The sequence below is a fragment of the Octopus sinensis genome, linkage group LG13, assembly GCF_006345805.1.
Source record: "Octopus sinensis linkage group LG13, ASM634580v1, whole genome shotgun sequence".
NCBI lineage: Eukaryota > Metazoa > Mollusca > Cephalopoda > Octopoda > Octopodidae > Octopus > Octopus sinensis.
Genome location: NC_043009.1, coordinates 2,709,821 through 2,724,820, shown reverse-complemented (window position 1 = coordinate 2,724,820; position 15,000 = coordinate 2,709,821). Strand labels below are relative to the sequence as shown.

At 33.5% G+C, this 15,000-nt stretch overlaps 1 pseudogene; it reads right to left on the bottom strand.

Annotated features, from left to right (window-relative positions):
- Positions 1-7,999: 7,999 nt before the first annotated feature.
- LOC115218701 lies at positions 8,000-8,115 on the bottom strand (annotated as a pseudogene).
- Positions 8,116-15,000: the final 6,885 nt, after the last annotated feature.

The following is a 15,000-nucleotide window of genomic DNA, read 5'->3' as shown; positions in this document are numbered from 1 at the left end:
CATACAAAATTCTGGTGCCTTTAACTTAAGTACCATATACATCTGAATCTAAATTTTGCTAAACTGATATATATATATATATATATATATATATAATAGATTTTATTAGCATTAATATCATTAAGACGCCCTGCACGATACAGATCTACGTTATTCTGGCATCTTACGTTCTGAGTTCACATCCTACCGAGGTCAATTTTACCGTTCATCTGTTTGGGGTCGATAAAGTAAAGTACCAGTGAAGTAATTGACTACTCAGTTCTTCGAAAATTGATAGCCTTCAGCCTTACAAAAATTATATACATATATAGAGAGAGAAGCTTAATTACTAATTTCAACATTTAAAATATTTAACAGTTAAGTGTTGGTTTTATATCGTTAATATGGTTTCACACCACTTTCTTTTCGCGCACTAATTTCAAATGGAATGCAATGTTGATTAGATAAATACTACACGTATGCACAATATATAACCCTTTGTTCTACACTCTCACAAGCACTATATATATATGTGTGTATGTGTGTGTGTGTCTGTGTGAGTGCGTGCATGTGTGTATGAGTAGATATATATATCTTCATATGAAAACAGTCTGTGTGCATGTGTGTTGAATGATTTGTGTATGTGTACGGGTGTTTTTGCCTCTGTGTTTTACATTGATTATCAGTGAAAACGCATAAATTTTAGCATAAAAATTCAATTTAGTATCCGTAATTAATTGCTAAATTGGTTGCTATTTTTGTCCATATAAGTGTGCATATTCTATTAAAATAAACACACTCATACACACAAATTTTAGTATGAATGTGTGTGTATTTGTATGTGTCTTTGAACGTGTGTATGTATCTGTGTATTTAATCGTAAAGATATTTCAAGAATGCATAAACGTGTCTTGCTTCATGCGTATTTGTGCCTGTGTTTGCGCTTGTATTTGAGTTTGCTTTATATGAGGTACTGCTTCTGTATGTTTCGCATGTGTGTACACGTAAAAGTAATTGCATTTAACAAACGCAGACGCCATTTTTTTCTTCTGAGGAGAGTGTTATTATGTAGTTGGCTAGAACTGGTAGTACATATAAATATAAATAAAAACTACAAATTAATACAAATAAATACCTACAAATACACAATAACCACAAAATCAGTTCTGAATACTGAGAAAAGCCAATAAAAGTATTTTAATTATAAATTCGACAACCTTGTGCAAAAGAAATCGTTGTTTCTCCCTCCCTAGGTGCTGAAATTCAATTTTGGTAACAGCGAATGATTTGATATCTCAGCGCCATTAATAACCTAACAGCAACCATATCTGAATATCTGAATGGCTTCATGCGAACTTAGTAAAGAGTTCCAGAAATCTGATGCGAAAAATCAGAATCCACACATACAATAGCTGTTATTCTATAGGTGAACGTTACGTATTCATATTTAAATTTACTCGAAAAGAATTCCGTTAAAGAGAATTGTTCTGTAGCAATTTCCGCTTGTACGGAAACCGAGCCTGTGTAATCTCCCAATGGAAATTGCAGCCCAATATTTGATTTCTTCTTTTCTCTGTAAATCTATTGGCCTTTTTACATGTGAAGCTGCTCACAGAATATCTTTACATTTGCAATTTTCTTCTGTTCACGTTTTGGTTATTTCGTCTTCAATCTCTTCAATTTAACACTGTTGTTTTCCTTCTAAATATAGATAACTTTACGTCAGTCAAATTAAGGAATACACACGTACAAGCATAGCTACTCGTGCATATACACACGCAAAAGCAAAGGAACCTACATACATACACTAAGACATAAATGCATGTTAATAATCGTTAAGATACTTAACACATGCACATATAAACGTGCAACATGCACATGTAGCATGTGCATGTTGTGTGTCAGATGTACAAAAATTAAGCAGATTCTAATATTTCCATTTCTACACACAAATCTATACATGCAAGAATACATTTCTCAGTATTTGTGTATCTATCTATCTATCTATCTATCTATCTATCTATCTATCTATCTATCTATCTATCTATCTATCTATCTACCTATTTAGTTTCATGTGTGCCTGTGTGTATGCATAAATATGTGTATATATATGTGTTTATATATATATATATATACATAAATGTATATATAAGTATATGTATGTATATATTATATATATATATGTATGTATATATCTATATATATATATATATATACATATATATATATATATATATATATATATATATATATATAATATATATATATATATATATATATACATATAGAGAGAGAGAGTTAGATAGACAGACAGATAGATAGATAGATAGATAGATAGATAGATAGATAGATAGATAGATATTGCCTGCCATGCATTTCTCCATAATACTTCTTATGCGGCTGTTATTTCGTGAATGGGCTTCTGTACAAGTATGTTTTTGTGTATGTGTGCGTGTATGCATGCGTTTGTATGTGTGTGTGTATTTAAATTTAAACACATGTAAGTGTGCGGGCTTATAAGTTTGTGTCTGCGAGTTGCCACATCAAAACTTTTGTGTGGGTTTTATTTGTTTTTGGAACAAAATATGATAGTGAGAACACAGTTCTACGACACAATAAGGCACTACCAAATGAATGAATATACACTTACCGCCATCAAAATAACGTTACTTCTCATTTATATAAATGTATATGAATGCGTATATATGTACGTACATGTATCTGTGTGTATCTCTAACGGTTTTTTACAATGTCATACTGTATTGTATCCGTGCATATGCTTGTGTGCTTTTCTTGTTTATGTATTTCAATGTCGTAAATATGTTTTTATTTCTATCATTCATATCTTCTATGTTAGTATACACATCGGCACGTGTTTTGATATATATATATATATATATATATATATATATATATATACACTGTGAAAATCAACACAAGGAAATTTACATAAATATATGACTTTTTAAAAAATATTATTCTCTCTCTTATACACTCAAGATGTGTGGATGAATGCAACAGATCGCAAGGCCGCGTTCTATTATCAATATATCTGCTTAACAATTAGCTCACTAAATATTGATGTTTGAATTTGAATATGTGCAATCATTTGATCATCAAACGAATAGAAAAGGCGGAAAAGATCAGAGAAAGTGAGGATGTATCGACTGTGGTAAAATATTTGCGAAATGTCTTATTTTATTTCAGAAACATCTTCGTTAATTAACATTAAGAAAAGTACAAGAAGTAACATTTAAAACATTTCAATGAGTGAATGTATAAGTGAGAACATTTTCTTTTTCTCTCTGTTCTGATATGTATTTGGTTAAGGATATCAAGAACAAAACATGTTGAACTGGAAGGAAATGAGATTTCGCTGATTCAGGAAGGAACGAACGGAGGAAACAGTGGCAGGAAAGACGGAGAAGAAATACTCCTAACAAAAGGAGACAAAGAGGTGCTACCAACCTATCAATGAATCAACAGATCTGTAAAGCATGTATACATCTCATAACATTGGTAAATGTGTTATAGAATTAATCTGTGGGATATGTTTTACTTTAAGAATTCACAAAACCTATTTATCACTTGATGAAACACTTAGCAGTCATATACATCTACCATCATTCATCATTGATTCATTCAGCACTGATCCGGGATAACATGGTATGATCAACCGTGAACCACGTTGAGCTTTTCACGGAATGATCTATGACAACGCGTGCCGGGGTTCAGTCGAATATTCTGGTTGTACTACAAATCGTACCACAATGCTACGCTTGAGGGACAGATAATACTAATAAATCAATAATACCTACTAAAGAATATACCATATGACTGTACTTGTCTATTTTTGTACATATGCATGGCACTGACTAGCATGATGCATAGAGGAATGGACTTAGTTTTATGTACGTATATATATAATTATATATAATAGGAAAATGCAAATATATTGGGTCAATAAGATTTGCAAATATATAGATTAGGAAATAGAAAAGAATCATTAATTATAACATATATTTGACTAGTTTCCAATGAATATAGCGACCAGCCTCATCATGTCTACCTTTATATTAAGCTGGGGCCAAGATAGAACATCCTGAAATTATTTGGTTAATTTCGTTGAATTGTTAATCACAGATTCTTCATTTGGTATCTGCTCCATATTTGAATATATTTTCTTGATATTTTCTAGTAAATAAGGTCTGATTTTGACCAGCTAGGATATATCGTTCCGTTCGGGCCTTTAGCTCTGAGCTTCTCAACCAGTGATCGGTATATGAGTGATCAACAACGTAGTCCAGATTGAGAAATCGGTATTGGCAGTGCAAAAGTTTTTAATTTTCAGCTCCTGAGAGTGACTTAACTCTGTGGATTCTAGCTGTCTAATAAGGTACTAATAAGTTACTAAATTAGCCTCATTTCCAGTTTCCGTTTTCTTTTTTTATATTTTTATTTTTAGTCCCCTTCTGTATTTCTTCTGCAATTTTATTTTCACTTTAATTTCAGATTTTACCAATATCACCGTCCAGTCACATTTTTGTTTAAATATACAGTCAAGTGAATTCGGGATAGTTCCATGGAATACTTCGGATGAGTTTCTTCTTCTTCTTCTTCTTCTTCTTCTTCTTCTTCTTCTTCTTCTTCTTCTTATTATTATTATTATTATTATTATTATTATTATTATTATTATTATTATTATTATTATTATTATTATTATTTATTATTATTTATTATTATTATTATTTATTATTATTATTATTATTTATTATTATTAATATTATTGTTATTATTATTTATTATTATTATTATTATTATTTATTATTATTATTTATTATTATTATTTATTATTATTATTTATTATTATATTATTATTTATTATTATTATTATTTATTATTATTATTATTATTATTATTATATTATTATTATTATTATTATTATTATTATTATTATTATAATTTATCATTTTTATTATTATTTTATTATTATTATTATTATTATTATTATTATTCATTTTCTTCCCATAACTATTACTATTCATAGTATTAGTTTCAGTAGAAGCAGCAGCGGTGGTAGTAGCAGCAGCAATGGAAGCGGCGGCATTAGCAACAGCAGCAGCAGCAGCAGCAGTAGTAGTGGTAGTGGTAGTAGTAGTAGTAGTAGTAGTAGTAGTAGTATAGTAGTAGTAGTAGTATTAGTAGTAGTAGTATTGTGTTACTTGCCACCAAGGCCAAGCTTGCCTTTGATATTTTCAGTAAAATAATCAAAAATAAAAGTAGCTGCTGTGACTTGCCGCCGCCCTCACGAAGTTTTGAACTTCAGCCAAAATTTGAATTTATTAATGATACTATTAATTGATTGTTTATAACCATTCATAAACGTGTTACATTTCGAATCAATAACCTCGAAAACGGATCACAACTATTTACCTTCGATATTGAGGATCCTTCGAACGATCAGGTTACGCCAATGTTATTAAGAAATTTATAAGATGTCTATTGTTAACGGTGCTTATAATTATTGGGATTACTTCTGAAGACCTTCCCCAGTTTTCGTATTTGCCTTTCTTAGACTTACTACTTTCTATATGATTATCCCAGTTTGTTAATCTAAACAGTCACCAATTTCCTCTCATACAAATCGTATTCAAAACAGCTAGACTTCCATACAAAGAGAAAGAAAATTCCCAGACAGTTCATTTTGATACATATGCAACTTATTTTCGATTCTTGGTCGTTAAAAATGTTCTCGGATGACGCCAGACCTCAAGCAATTATCATGAAATATGCATAGAATCAGGAGAAATTGGTTCGACATAATACTATATTACAATCAAGTTCTTGACATTGAAGTCAGCTCTTTTTTTTATATCTAAATAAAAACATCGAATTGACATGCAGATCTTGAAGGCAAGTAAATATAACAACTCGCTTACATGGAAGCAGATTAAAATTTCTACATACAGAACAAAGGTATTCTGTGATTTTCTTTGAGCTGCCAATATCCGTACGTTGTGTTAGCAAGTTTAAAAGGAAATGAAAAATACCGAAAATGGAGATTATTGGCAGCGGTTACTACCACTCATTTGCAAAATACGATTCGTCTATTGGTTTTAAGACCAACATTGTTTTTACGCTGCGTTTCTGATAGCTTCAGTTAAGGTCACAGTTGGAATTAAAATATTTGAAGAATTGCTGAATAAGAAATCGAGATATTCTATTCCAAATTGCGCAAATGATTGTAAAATATTGGCAAGTATTGAGTTGTCCGGAAAGTTCGTGCTGATTTTTAAAGGAAAGAAAAAGGTTAATAAATACTTGCCATTACATTTTTAATCAACCAAATATGAACCATTTTGTTGCACAACGCGTCTGCATCTTCCCAGAATTGAGGTGGTTTCACGGCAAAGAATTGAAATTTTTACCATTAAGACTATTTTGCAGATACTTAAATAAGTGAAAATCCGAAAGAACAATATCTGGTGAATATGGAGGGTGGGGTAACTCATCCCAGCCGAGCTGCAGCAATTTTTGGCTGGTTCCCAAATCACCAAGTGTCGAAAATGAACTTTCTTGTCTTCCATTTTAAGGGGTTACAGAATTAACACAGGTTATAGGAACATAAACCTTCTTCCACAAAAAGATAGCTTAAACTGTGCTCTAAATGGAGGTGTAGTCAAATCCTATTTTATGAACTCAACCATGTTCTAAAATAAGTCGAAATATAAGCTACTATTAATCGGCACGAACTTTCCAGACAACCCAATACATTATTAATACTCAAATTTCTCTTACATTCTTCAACGTCATCGCTCTGATTATTAATGTCATCTTTACTACGATGAAGATTTTGTTGAACATGTTCAAAACTATCATCATCTTCGTCGTACACATCGTCGTCATCTTTGTCATCGTCATCGTAGTCACCTTCTCATCATCGTCGTACTCATCATTATCATGATTATCATCATCATCATAATCATGATGTTGGAAATTATCATTATTCATACTATCATCGTTATTGATACTAGCAAAGAGACTGTCGCTTAAAGAGGCCCATGGGTCTTCATGAGTTTGCGCATATCCGGGCATGGTTTCACAAGGAAGTCCGGAAGTTGTGCGTGCGTACAACCTGCTTACCTCCACGATTTTCGCAGGATTTATAGCCTGAATGAAAATACGAGGGACATATAACATGGGACGTTGTGCCCGAGCCAGAGTCCTACCAACCCACTGAATCGGTTCGGGATTTATTACTTCGTGTCCAAATGCATGAAGAGTCAAATAAACATTAGTGGAATATAAACTCACAGCGCAGAATATTCTAATAAATACCGAAAGGGTATTGCCGTTCCACTGTCTTGAAATAGGAGTCAAGACAACTTTATGTAAAATTCAAGTTTTTAAAATGAGGAAATATATTTTGAATGATATTGTATAGCGTACATTGAGTGAGAGAGCAGTTCATGCCATCAAAGTGACACTGGGGTAAAATATATGAAGCCCAATATACCCATCATGACTACCCGTCTGATAAGGGTACACCAGGCACATGCATCACAACCACATGTGCGCGACATGGCGGTCTCATATCAAGATAAATAGCATGTGACCTTGCAGGTGGGGCCCAGTTAGAATTTTAATCTGGTCGAGCAACCCATCCCGCTCAAAAGGTACCTGAACAAGGGTTGTTTTTTAAGGATGTTGAACGAACCACCTATGTTTCCAGAGGTGAACTATTCAAACCCCAAAGAATTCTCTCAACACATGGCTATGATGCTCCCCTACTACTTCTGCTCGTGATCATAGATGCACATATTGTCAGCCACGAAGGGACATGCTCAACTGGTTACGGTCAAACAACTGACAAGCAAATCTGTGGTATTGAGCAGAATATTTGCTGTAGCCCATCTTTTATACCAAGACAAAACAATGTACATGATAACACTTCCAATCAGTTAAGATCAGAAGCCACGAGAGCCACTGCCTGGTACTGCATCAGGGCTCTCTAGAAAGACGTTTGCAGCACCTTGGTTTCCCAAGCGGTCACCCATCTAAGTACTAACTAGGCTCGACTTTGCTTAACTTCGGTGATCGGACGAGAACAAGTGTTTTCAAAATATGGCCGGAAACTCATTATTATTGATATTATTATTATTATTATTATTATTATTATTATTATTATTATTATTATTATTATTATTATTATTATTATTATTAGTATTATTAATAATAATAATAATAATAATATTATTATCATTAGTATTATTATTATTATCATTATTATTATTTATTATTATTATTATTATTATTTTTAATATTTTTATTATTATTATTATTATTATTATTATTATTATTATTATTATTATTATTATTATCATTATAATTATGAATACCATATCAATGCCGTGTGAAGAAGTAAGCTGTTAACGTGCGTCACCTGATTTCTCTGTGGTAGAATAAAATATCGGATTTGAGAAAGATTTGCAGAAGTGAATCTTAGTAATTCACAAACGCAAATTCCGAATATTTGATAAATACCATATTTTACTTGAGAAAATTCCTAGTTAATTAACATTATGATCTTTAACAAGTTGGTTAATTCAACTTCGTACAGAACGCTGACACATCAAGACGGTTATTCCGGAAACTAATTATAACGCAAATGTTCATACAACATGTGATCCCTCAAACGGCTACAGTTATTAAAAGGGAGATAACTACTTGGTGTCAACGAGAAACATGGTTTAAAATTTAAAACTGAAATTAAGGTATTATAGAGAATATTTACACAGCATTCACATATTTAAGTACGCGGTTTTTGAAATATCTGCAGTTTTAAGGAAAAAGAAAAGACATCTTACAATTAAATATTTACAGAAAGATAAAAATATTTTAACAGATGTATGCTGTATGTAGACACAGCATAATATAGAGCAAAGTTTTCGCTATCTTTGAAAGTTATGAATGAAATAATATGCGAGATGGACGTGAAATTGTTACAAAAGCGGATGGGAACGAAAGTAATGGCACGCCATCTTGATGAAATACTTGAAACAGACTCGACTACATTCTATGATGTGGGTCCAGTGATTCGATTATTTGAAACAAAGTCTACAACAAGTGGCCGCATATTTCACAGGCGCTTAGCCTAATTTTCACAAGGGGATTACCAGAAACTGTGGTTGTGTTTCTTTTCAGCAAGATTTTCAATCCGATTGACAGTATTATGCACAATATCTGTGCCCTGCTTACTTCCCAAAGTTTGGGTCGACCAAATATTTACGACAAAAGAGATCTAATTGAGAAAGCACGAATGCACATCTTGGTGATGATGATGATGATGACGATGATGATGATGATGATGATCATCATCATCATCATCATCATCATCATCACCATCACCATCATCATAATCATCATCGTAATCATCACTGTCGTCTTCATCATGTGACGATTTTCAACGCAAACTCCGTCTTCCCATATTTACTACAAACGTTTGAGTATATCAATGATATTGAAAAAAAAAAAGACTTTGGCTCCAGAAAGCACACAATACATAGACCGAAATCGAATACTGGTGTTCACTAAATTAACTTATAAACCATTCCGCCATTCTCTTCAAGATTAAACACTCTACAAAATGCAATATTCGATGGAGTGAGTTGAAAGATTCAGCGAAAATTACGCCGCCAAAATTTTCAGCCGAAAGCTTATATAAATACCAGTGGAAGATAAAATCGATTCCTATGTGCTCACGAATCAGCATATGTCTGTGAGCTTAAAGCACTGCATTTAGAATGGCAATTATGCAATTCATTGTAAAGAAATGTTCAGTTGAAAAATACACAAAAACTTATCAGGAGAATTTAATCATAGCAATTTAATAATATTCATATTGTTTAGATACATTTGGTAAATGTATTTTCTATAGCTGAATTTCTATAACAAAAGAATATTTGCAATATGTATGTGTAACGGCAGACATGAAAATTCATACAAATACACGTATGCATGATTGCATAGACACGCAAATATGTTCGTACATATCTATGTATATATATGCATTGAAACTTATACGCACACTCTCTATCTATCTTCCTCTTCCTCTCTCTCTCTCAATCTGTATATATATATATATATATATATATGCACACACGCATAAACACACACAGACACACACACAGACACACACACACGTAAATATATATAGATATAGATATATATATATATATACACACACATGTACATGAATGTGCACATTGACTGGCGTACTTTGATGCATGTATTTACGTGTAAGTGGGTATCCATATGCAAACAAACACATAAACACACACACACATATAATATATAATGTATATGTATATATGTGCGTACATTTGTATATATATATTGAAATAATATGCATGCATATATATATGAACATATATACATATCTACAGACACAGAGGCACAATACATTCATATATATACATATAAGATAATTCAGAAATTTGTTCATTATTGAACAAAGGTCAAATAAAATGGTTAGCTATGTATCTTAAACAAACCTCCTCAACCGCCCTCATCACAAGTCAAGCTTCTTCATATCCTTAAGTCACATTTCTGTACAGCATTTATTACTTCTTTCTCCCTCGAACAACCAAACACGGCATTAGTAAGCACAACATAGATAGTCCAAGATAATTGACAGAGAGGGCCCTCGTTCATAATTGCAGCTACCTGGACGTATTTCCCTTGGTAGTTGAAACATGTATGTTAACATGCTAGTTTTAGCGTTGGGTCAAGTTTAGTGCAAAAGCATTTTGTTAGAACAGGAGGACAATATCCAGGATTTGCGAGGTCGAAAAAAAAAAAAAGAAAGAAACTACTCCGAAGCAATATATCATGTTGCTTATATTCAACAGAGGGTGAGTAATGTAATATATTTCGTGATCCACCCTAAATCCTGATTCCAAAGACAGAAGAAATTGTGGAAATTTGTAGTGAAAGAAAGTTTCGCTGATTTTGCCTCCTATTATCAATTTGAAATGTTACTGAAAAAAAGTGACATGCTTTTGATATCGTGTGACATATAGTTTTTACTGCATGGCAGAAATCCCGAGGCCTTTTGTAGCACCCTTCATTGCTAACCGAGGGTACTTCACTAGGTCCCAGAGCAGGTCTCTTAGCCCTCCTATTGCCGCTAACACAAATCTTTTCGCGAAATCGTAACGTCGTAGTTGCTGCCATCTCAAACGATACCTTCCATTTCACCAATCATCGACTCCTCTACTTAATTACTCAATATATCTGATTATATATTAGACCCTACTGATTCTAATGGTACTTAATTGTCTCATAAAATTTCAGACAACTACAAATAAAATTGTTCCCTCGTAACAAGGTCTCTATCTAATAAACTATCACAGCTTTGTGAATAGATCACAAATTTGTAATCTGTATAGCCACCCATCACGATTTGTGAAAATACTAACATGTTCATATCTGTAGGCATAACGCAAATTCTGTCTAGACACGTTTTACATGACCCCGGCAGCGCTTTCACCAAAACCTCTAAGCTGCATTTGCGATATCCAATCTGTACAAGTCAAACAATTTCACTGCTATGATATCTGTACTGCGAACAATATTGTACATTTAAGGGGCAATTCCCGTTTGTAACCTTTCACTAATAGACATTTGCTTTTAGTTCGCCAGGATGAGGGTGCACGCGTTATTAAGGCTGTTATTTCCCGAATTTGTATCACATCTAAATTTTGTGAACTGAGGTTATTCAGTGATCCAGTAAGATTTTAGACGTCCCTGTGCTTACGTAGTCTTGCACACCTATATATCAATGGCGGTATAACTAAAAGCAGGAGTAAATTCTTAAACATACGTCTCCTGCAGAAGTGAATATTATAATTTGTCTTCACTTCTCTTGTACTTATGATTGTTGTGCCCTATTTGAATGACCGCATCAAGAATTCCTCTTTAAACAAGCTCGTACGTAAAAGCTCGTACGGCGTGATCGCCGGTAATTTATCAACAGATATAAAATATATACTGTATTACCTTATATAGGATTTTAATAATTGTGCTATACTCGTGAAAGAGTGGCAGTGTGGTAAGTAGCTTGCTTACCAACCACATGGTTCCGGATTCAGTCTCACTGCGTGGCACCTTCGGCAAGTGACTTCTACTATAACCTCGGGCCGACCAAGACCATGTGAGTGGATTTGGTAGACGGAAACTGAAAGAAGCCCGTCCTACATATATACATATATATATATATATATATATATATATATATGTGTGTGTGTGTGGTGTGTGTGTGTGTGTGTGTATGTTTGTGTGTCTGTGTTTGTCTCCCCAACATCGCTTGACAACCGATGCTGGTGTGTTTACGTCCGCGTTACACAAACACACGCACATACGCACACACATATATACTCACACACACAATCATATGTATATATATATATATATGTATGTATATATATATATATATTTATTTATTTATTTATATACATATATATATATCTGACAGGCTTCTTTCAGTTTCCGCCTAACATCCACTCACAGGCTATAGTTGGCTCGAGGCTACAGCAGAAGATACGTATCCAAGGTACCACTCACTGAGACAGAACCCGGAACAGTCCCGCCGGGAAGCAAGCTTTTTACCATACAGTCGTATATGTATATATGAATATGCATAAACATATATGTCTCTCTGTTTCTATATCTGTGTATGTTTGTGTGTATGTATGAATGTTATGTATGTGTGTATGTATGGTATGTATGTGTGTGTATGTATGTACGTATGCATGTATATTCCTGTATACATGTATGCCATTCACATCATTGTGGAGTTGTTCTATCAAAGCAAAAATTCGATGTACTTAAAACACTTAGCTTAAAACTGCAATTATATGTATGTGTGTGTATGTGTTTATTTGTTTGTGTATGAGCACGTGAGAGAAAGAAAGAGAGAGAGAGAAAGAGAGAGAGAGAGAGAGAGAGAGGCGGAGGAGGGAAGGTGAGAGTGAGAATGCGCATATATATATCTTTTGAGGTTCGCCTTCTATTTAAGCGGACTGGTAATTGTTTCGGAAATTTTGGAATATTTTTTTATTTGATGTAATCTGATAAAATTAGGAACGTATATAAACTATTTTTTGACAACTTGATTATGAAGTGTTTATATCAAAATATCATTCCAGCGTGTCTATTACCTCTTTATTATAATGATACAATGTATGTAATAAAGCGATATTATGGCCTGAAAGAAGCGTAATGACTGCAGGTCGTTACATAAATGATTAAAAATATTTACGAGGAAGAGAGGAACTTACTGTGAGATATATATCGTAATAATCTACAGCGGAATCAATGCTGCAAATATTTCACTGTCAGCTTTGTATTTGAATAGATTGTTTTTTCTTTCTTCAGTTGCTTTTTGGGAAAAAGTAAATGTTTCTCATAAAGCAATCTTGATTATGCTTTTGAATATGATGGCTGATTTACAGTAAACAGGAAGCTAGATATAATTTAACCATTATTCAAATCGAGTCAATATTGATTCATAAATAAACAGATTTTAATCGCAACGTGCATTTCTGGAAATCCAAATTGTTCGCTTTTCTTCTGAAATTTTGCACCACGTACCCTCTGCACCATTAACGAGTAAAGATCACCGAAGTCTGTGAGATTACAGAACATTACTTTAAACCAAGCTATGACTCAGTAATGGATTGACGAACAGCAGAGGTGTGTGTACAGAACACAGAGATTATAATGACGATGGAGACGGTGTTGTCAGGAATGGTTTTAATTTTATTAAATCCACTGACTTATCTAACCTTAAAATCCTTCTGACGAATGCAGCACTTTTAAATCGGTAAGTTATTATTCTCTGCAAGCGGTGATTACTTTAATAATTCTCACTTAGCAAGCCAATGTATTAAGGTCCATTAAGAGGTGAGGGGGTTGGATGGTTTGCAAATGGAAACGTTGTTGAACACAGAGACTCACAAACGCGTAAACTGAGGAACAGTGTTTAACAAACAATTAGCTTGGAAGGTATTTGTTACTTTATTAAGAATCACTCTTGCTTTCCTTTCACTCTAAGTTTTATCATTATGGATAATGAGAATATTAAAATAAGTAAAACAACAACAGCAACATCAACAACAACAACAACAACAACAACAATAATAATAATAATGATAATAATAATAATAATAATAATAATAATAATAATAATATAATAATAATAATAATAATGGAATGGTTGTATACTGTCAATTTAACGTGGCAGTAGGGGATTACACCACCACTGTTTAGCCCTAGGAAGCATCGCCGCTTCCTGTCGGCTTCGACACATTTCCTGTGTCCTTAGATATTTACGAAGGAGAGACAAATAGCCCCAACAGCTAGGCCTGCATCTAGAGACACGCATGTTTCAGGGTCTTCTATCGCCCCATCACCGTACATATCTCTATGAGATATTTAGAAGTTTAATATTTCTGATTTTGGTGATCAGTGAATAAACTTCACTGAAAATTAGATATATATATTTCCGAAGTCGAGACAGACATCTTCAGCTAGCAGGCTTCTGCTACTCTAGACCGATGATGGGCAAAGACCCTGAAACACGTGTGTCTCTAGATGCAGGCCTAGCTGTTGAGGGTATTTGTCTCCCCTTCGTAAATATATAAGGACACAAGAAATGTGTCGAAGCCCGGCGTGCTAGGGATTCAATTTTTACCATCCAATCACCACCACCACCTCCACCATCACCATCTCCCCCACCTCAATCCCCCTTACAGCGACCAGCACCATCATCATCATTATCCCCTATCACTACCCCACTCTCTTCCTTGCCTCTTCCTCGTCCTCTCTCTCTCTCCCCTCTCTCTCTCTGCCTTTCTTGAACCTCACCATCAGTACATCACCCCACTGCTAAAATTATATTTTCAACTTTTATCTTCTAACTTCAAATAACTGTTTTAAACTACGTAGTAAATATTACGT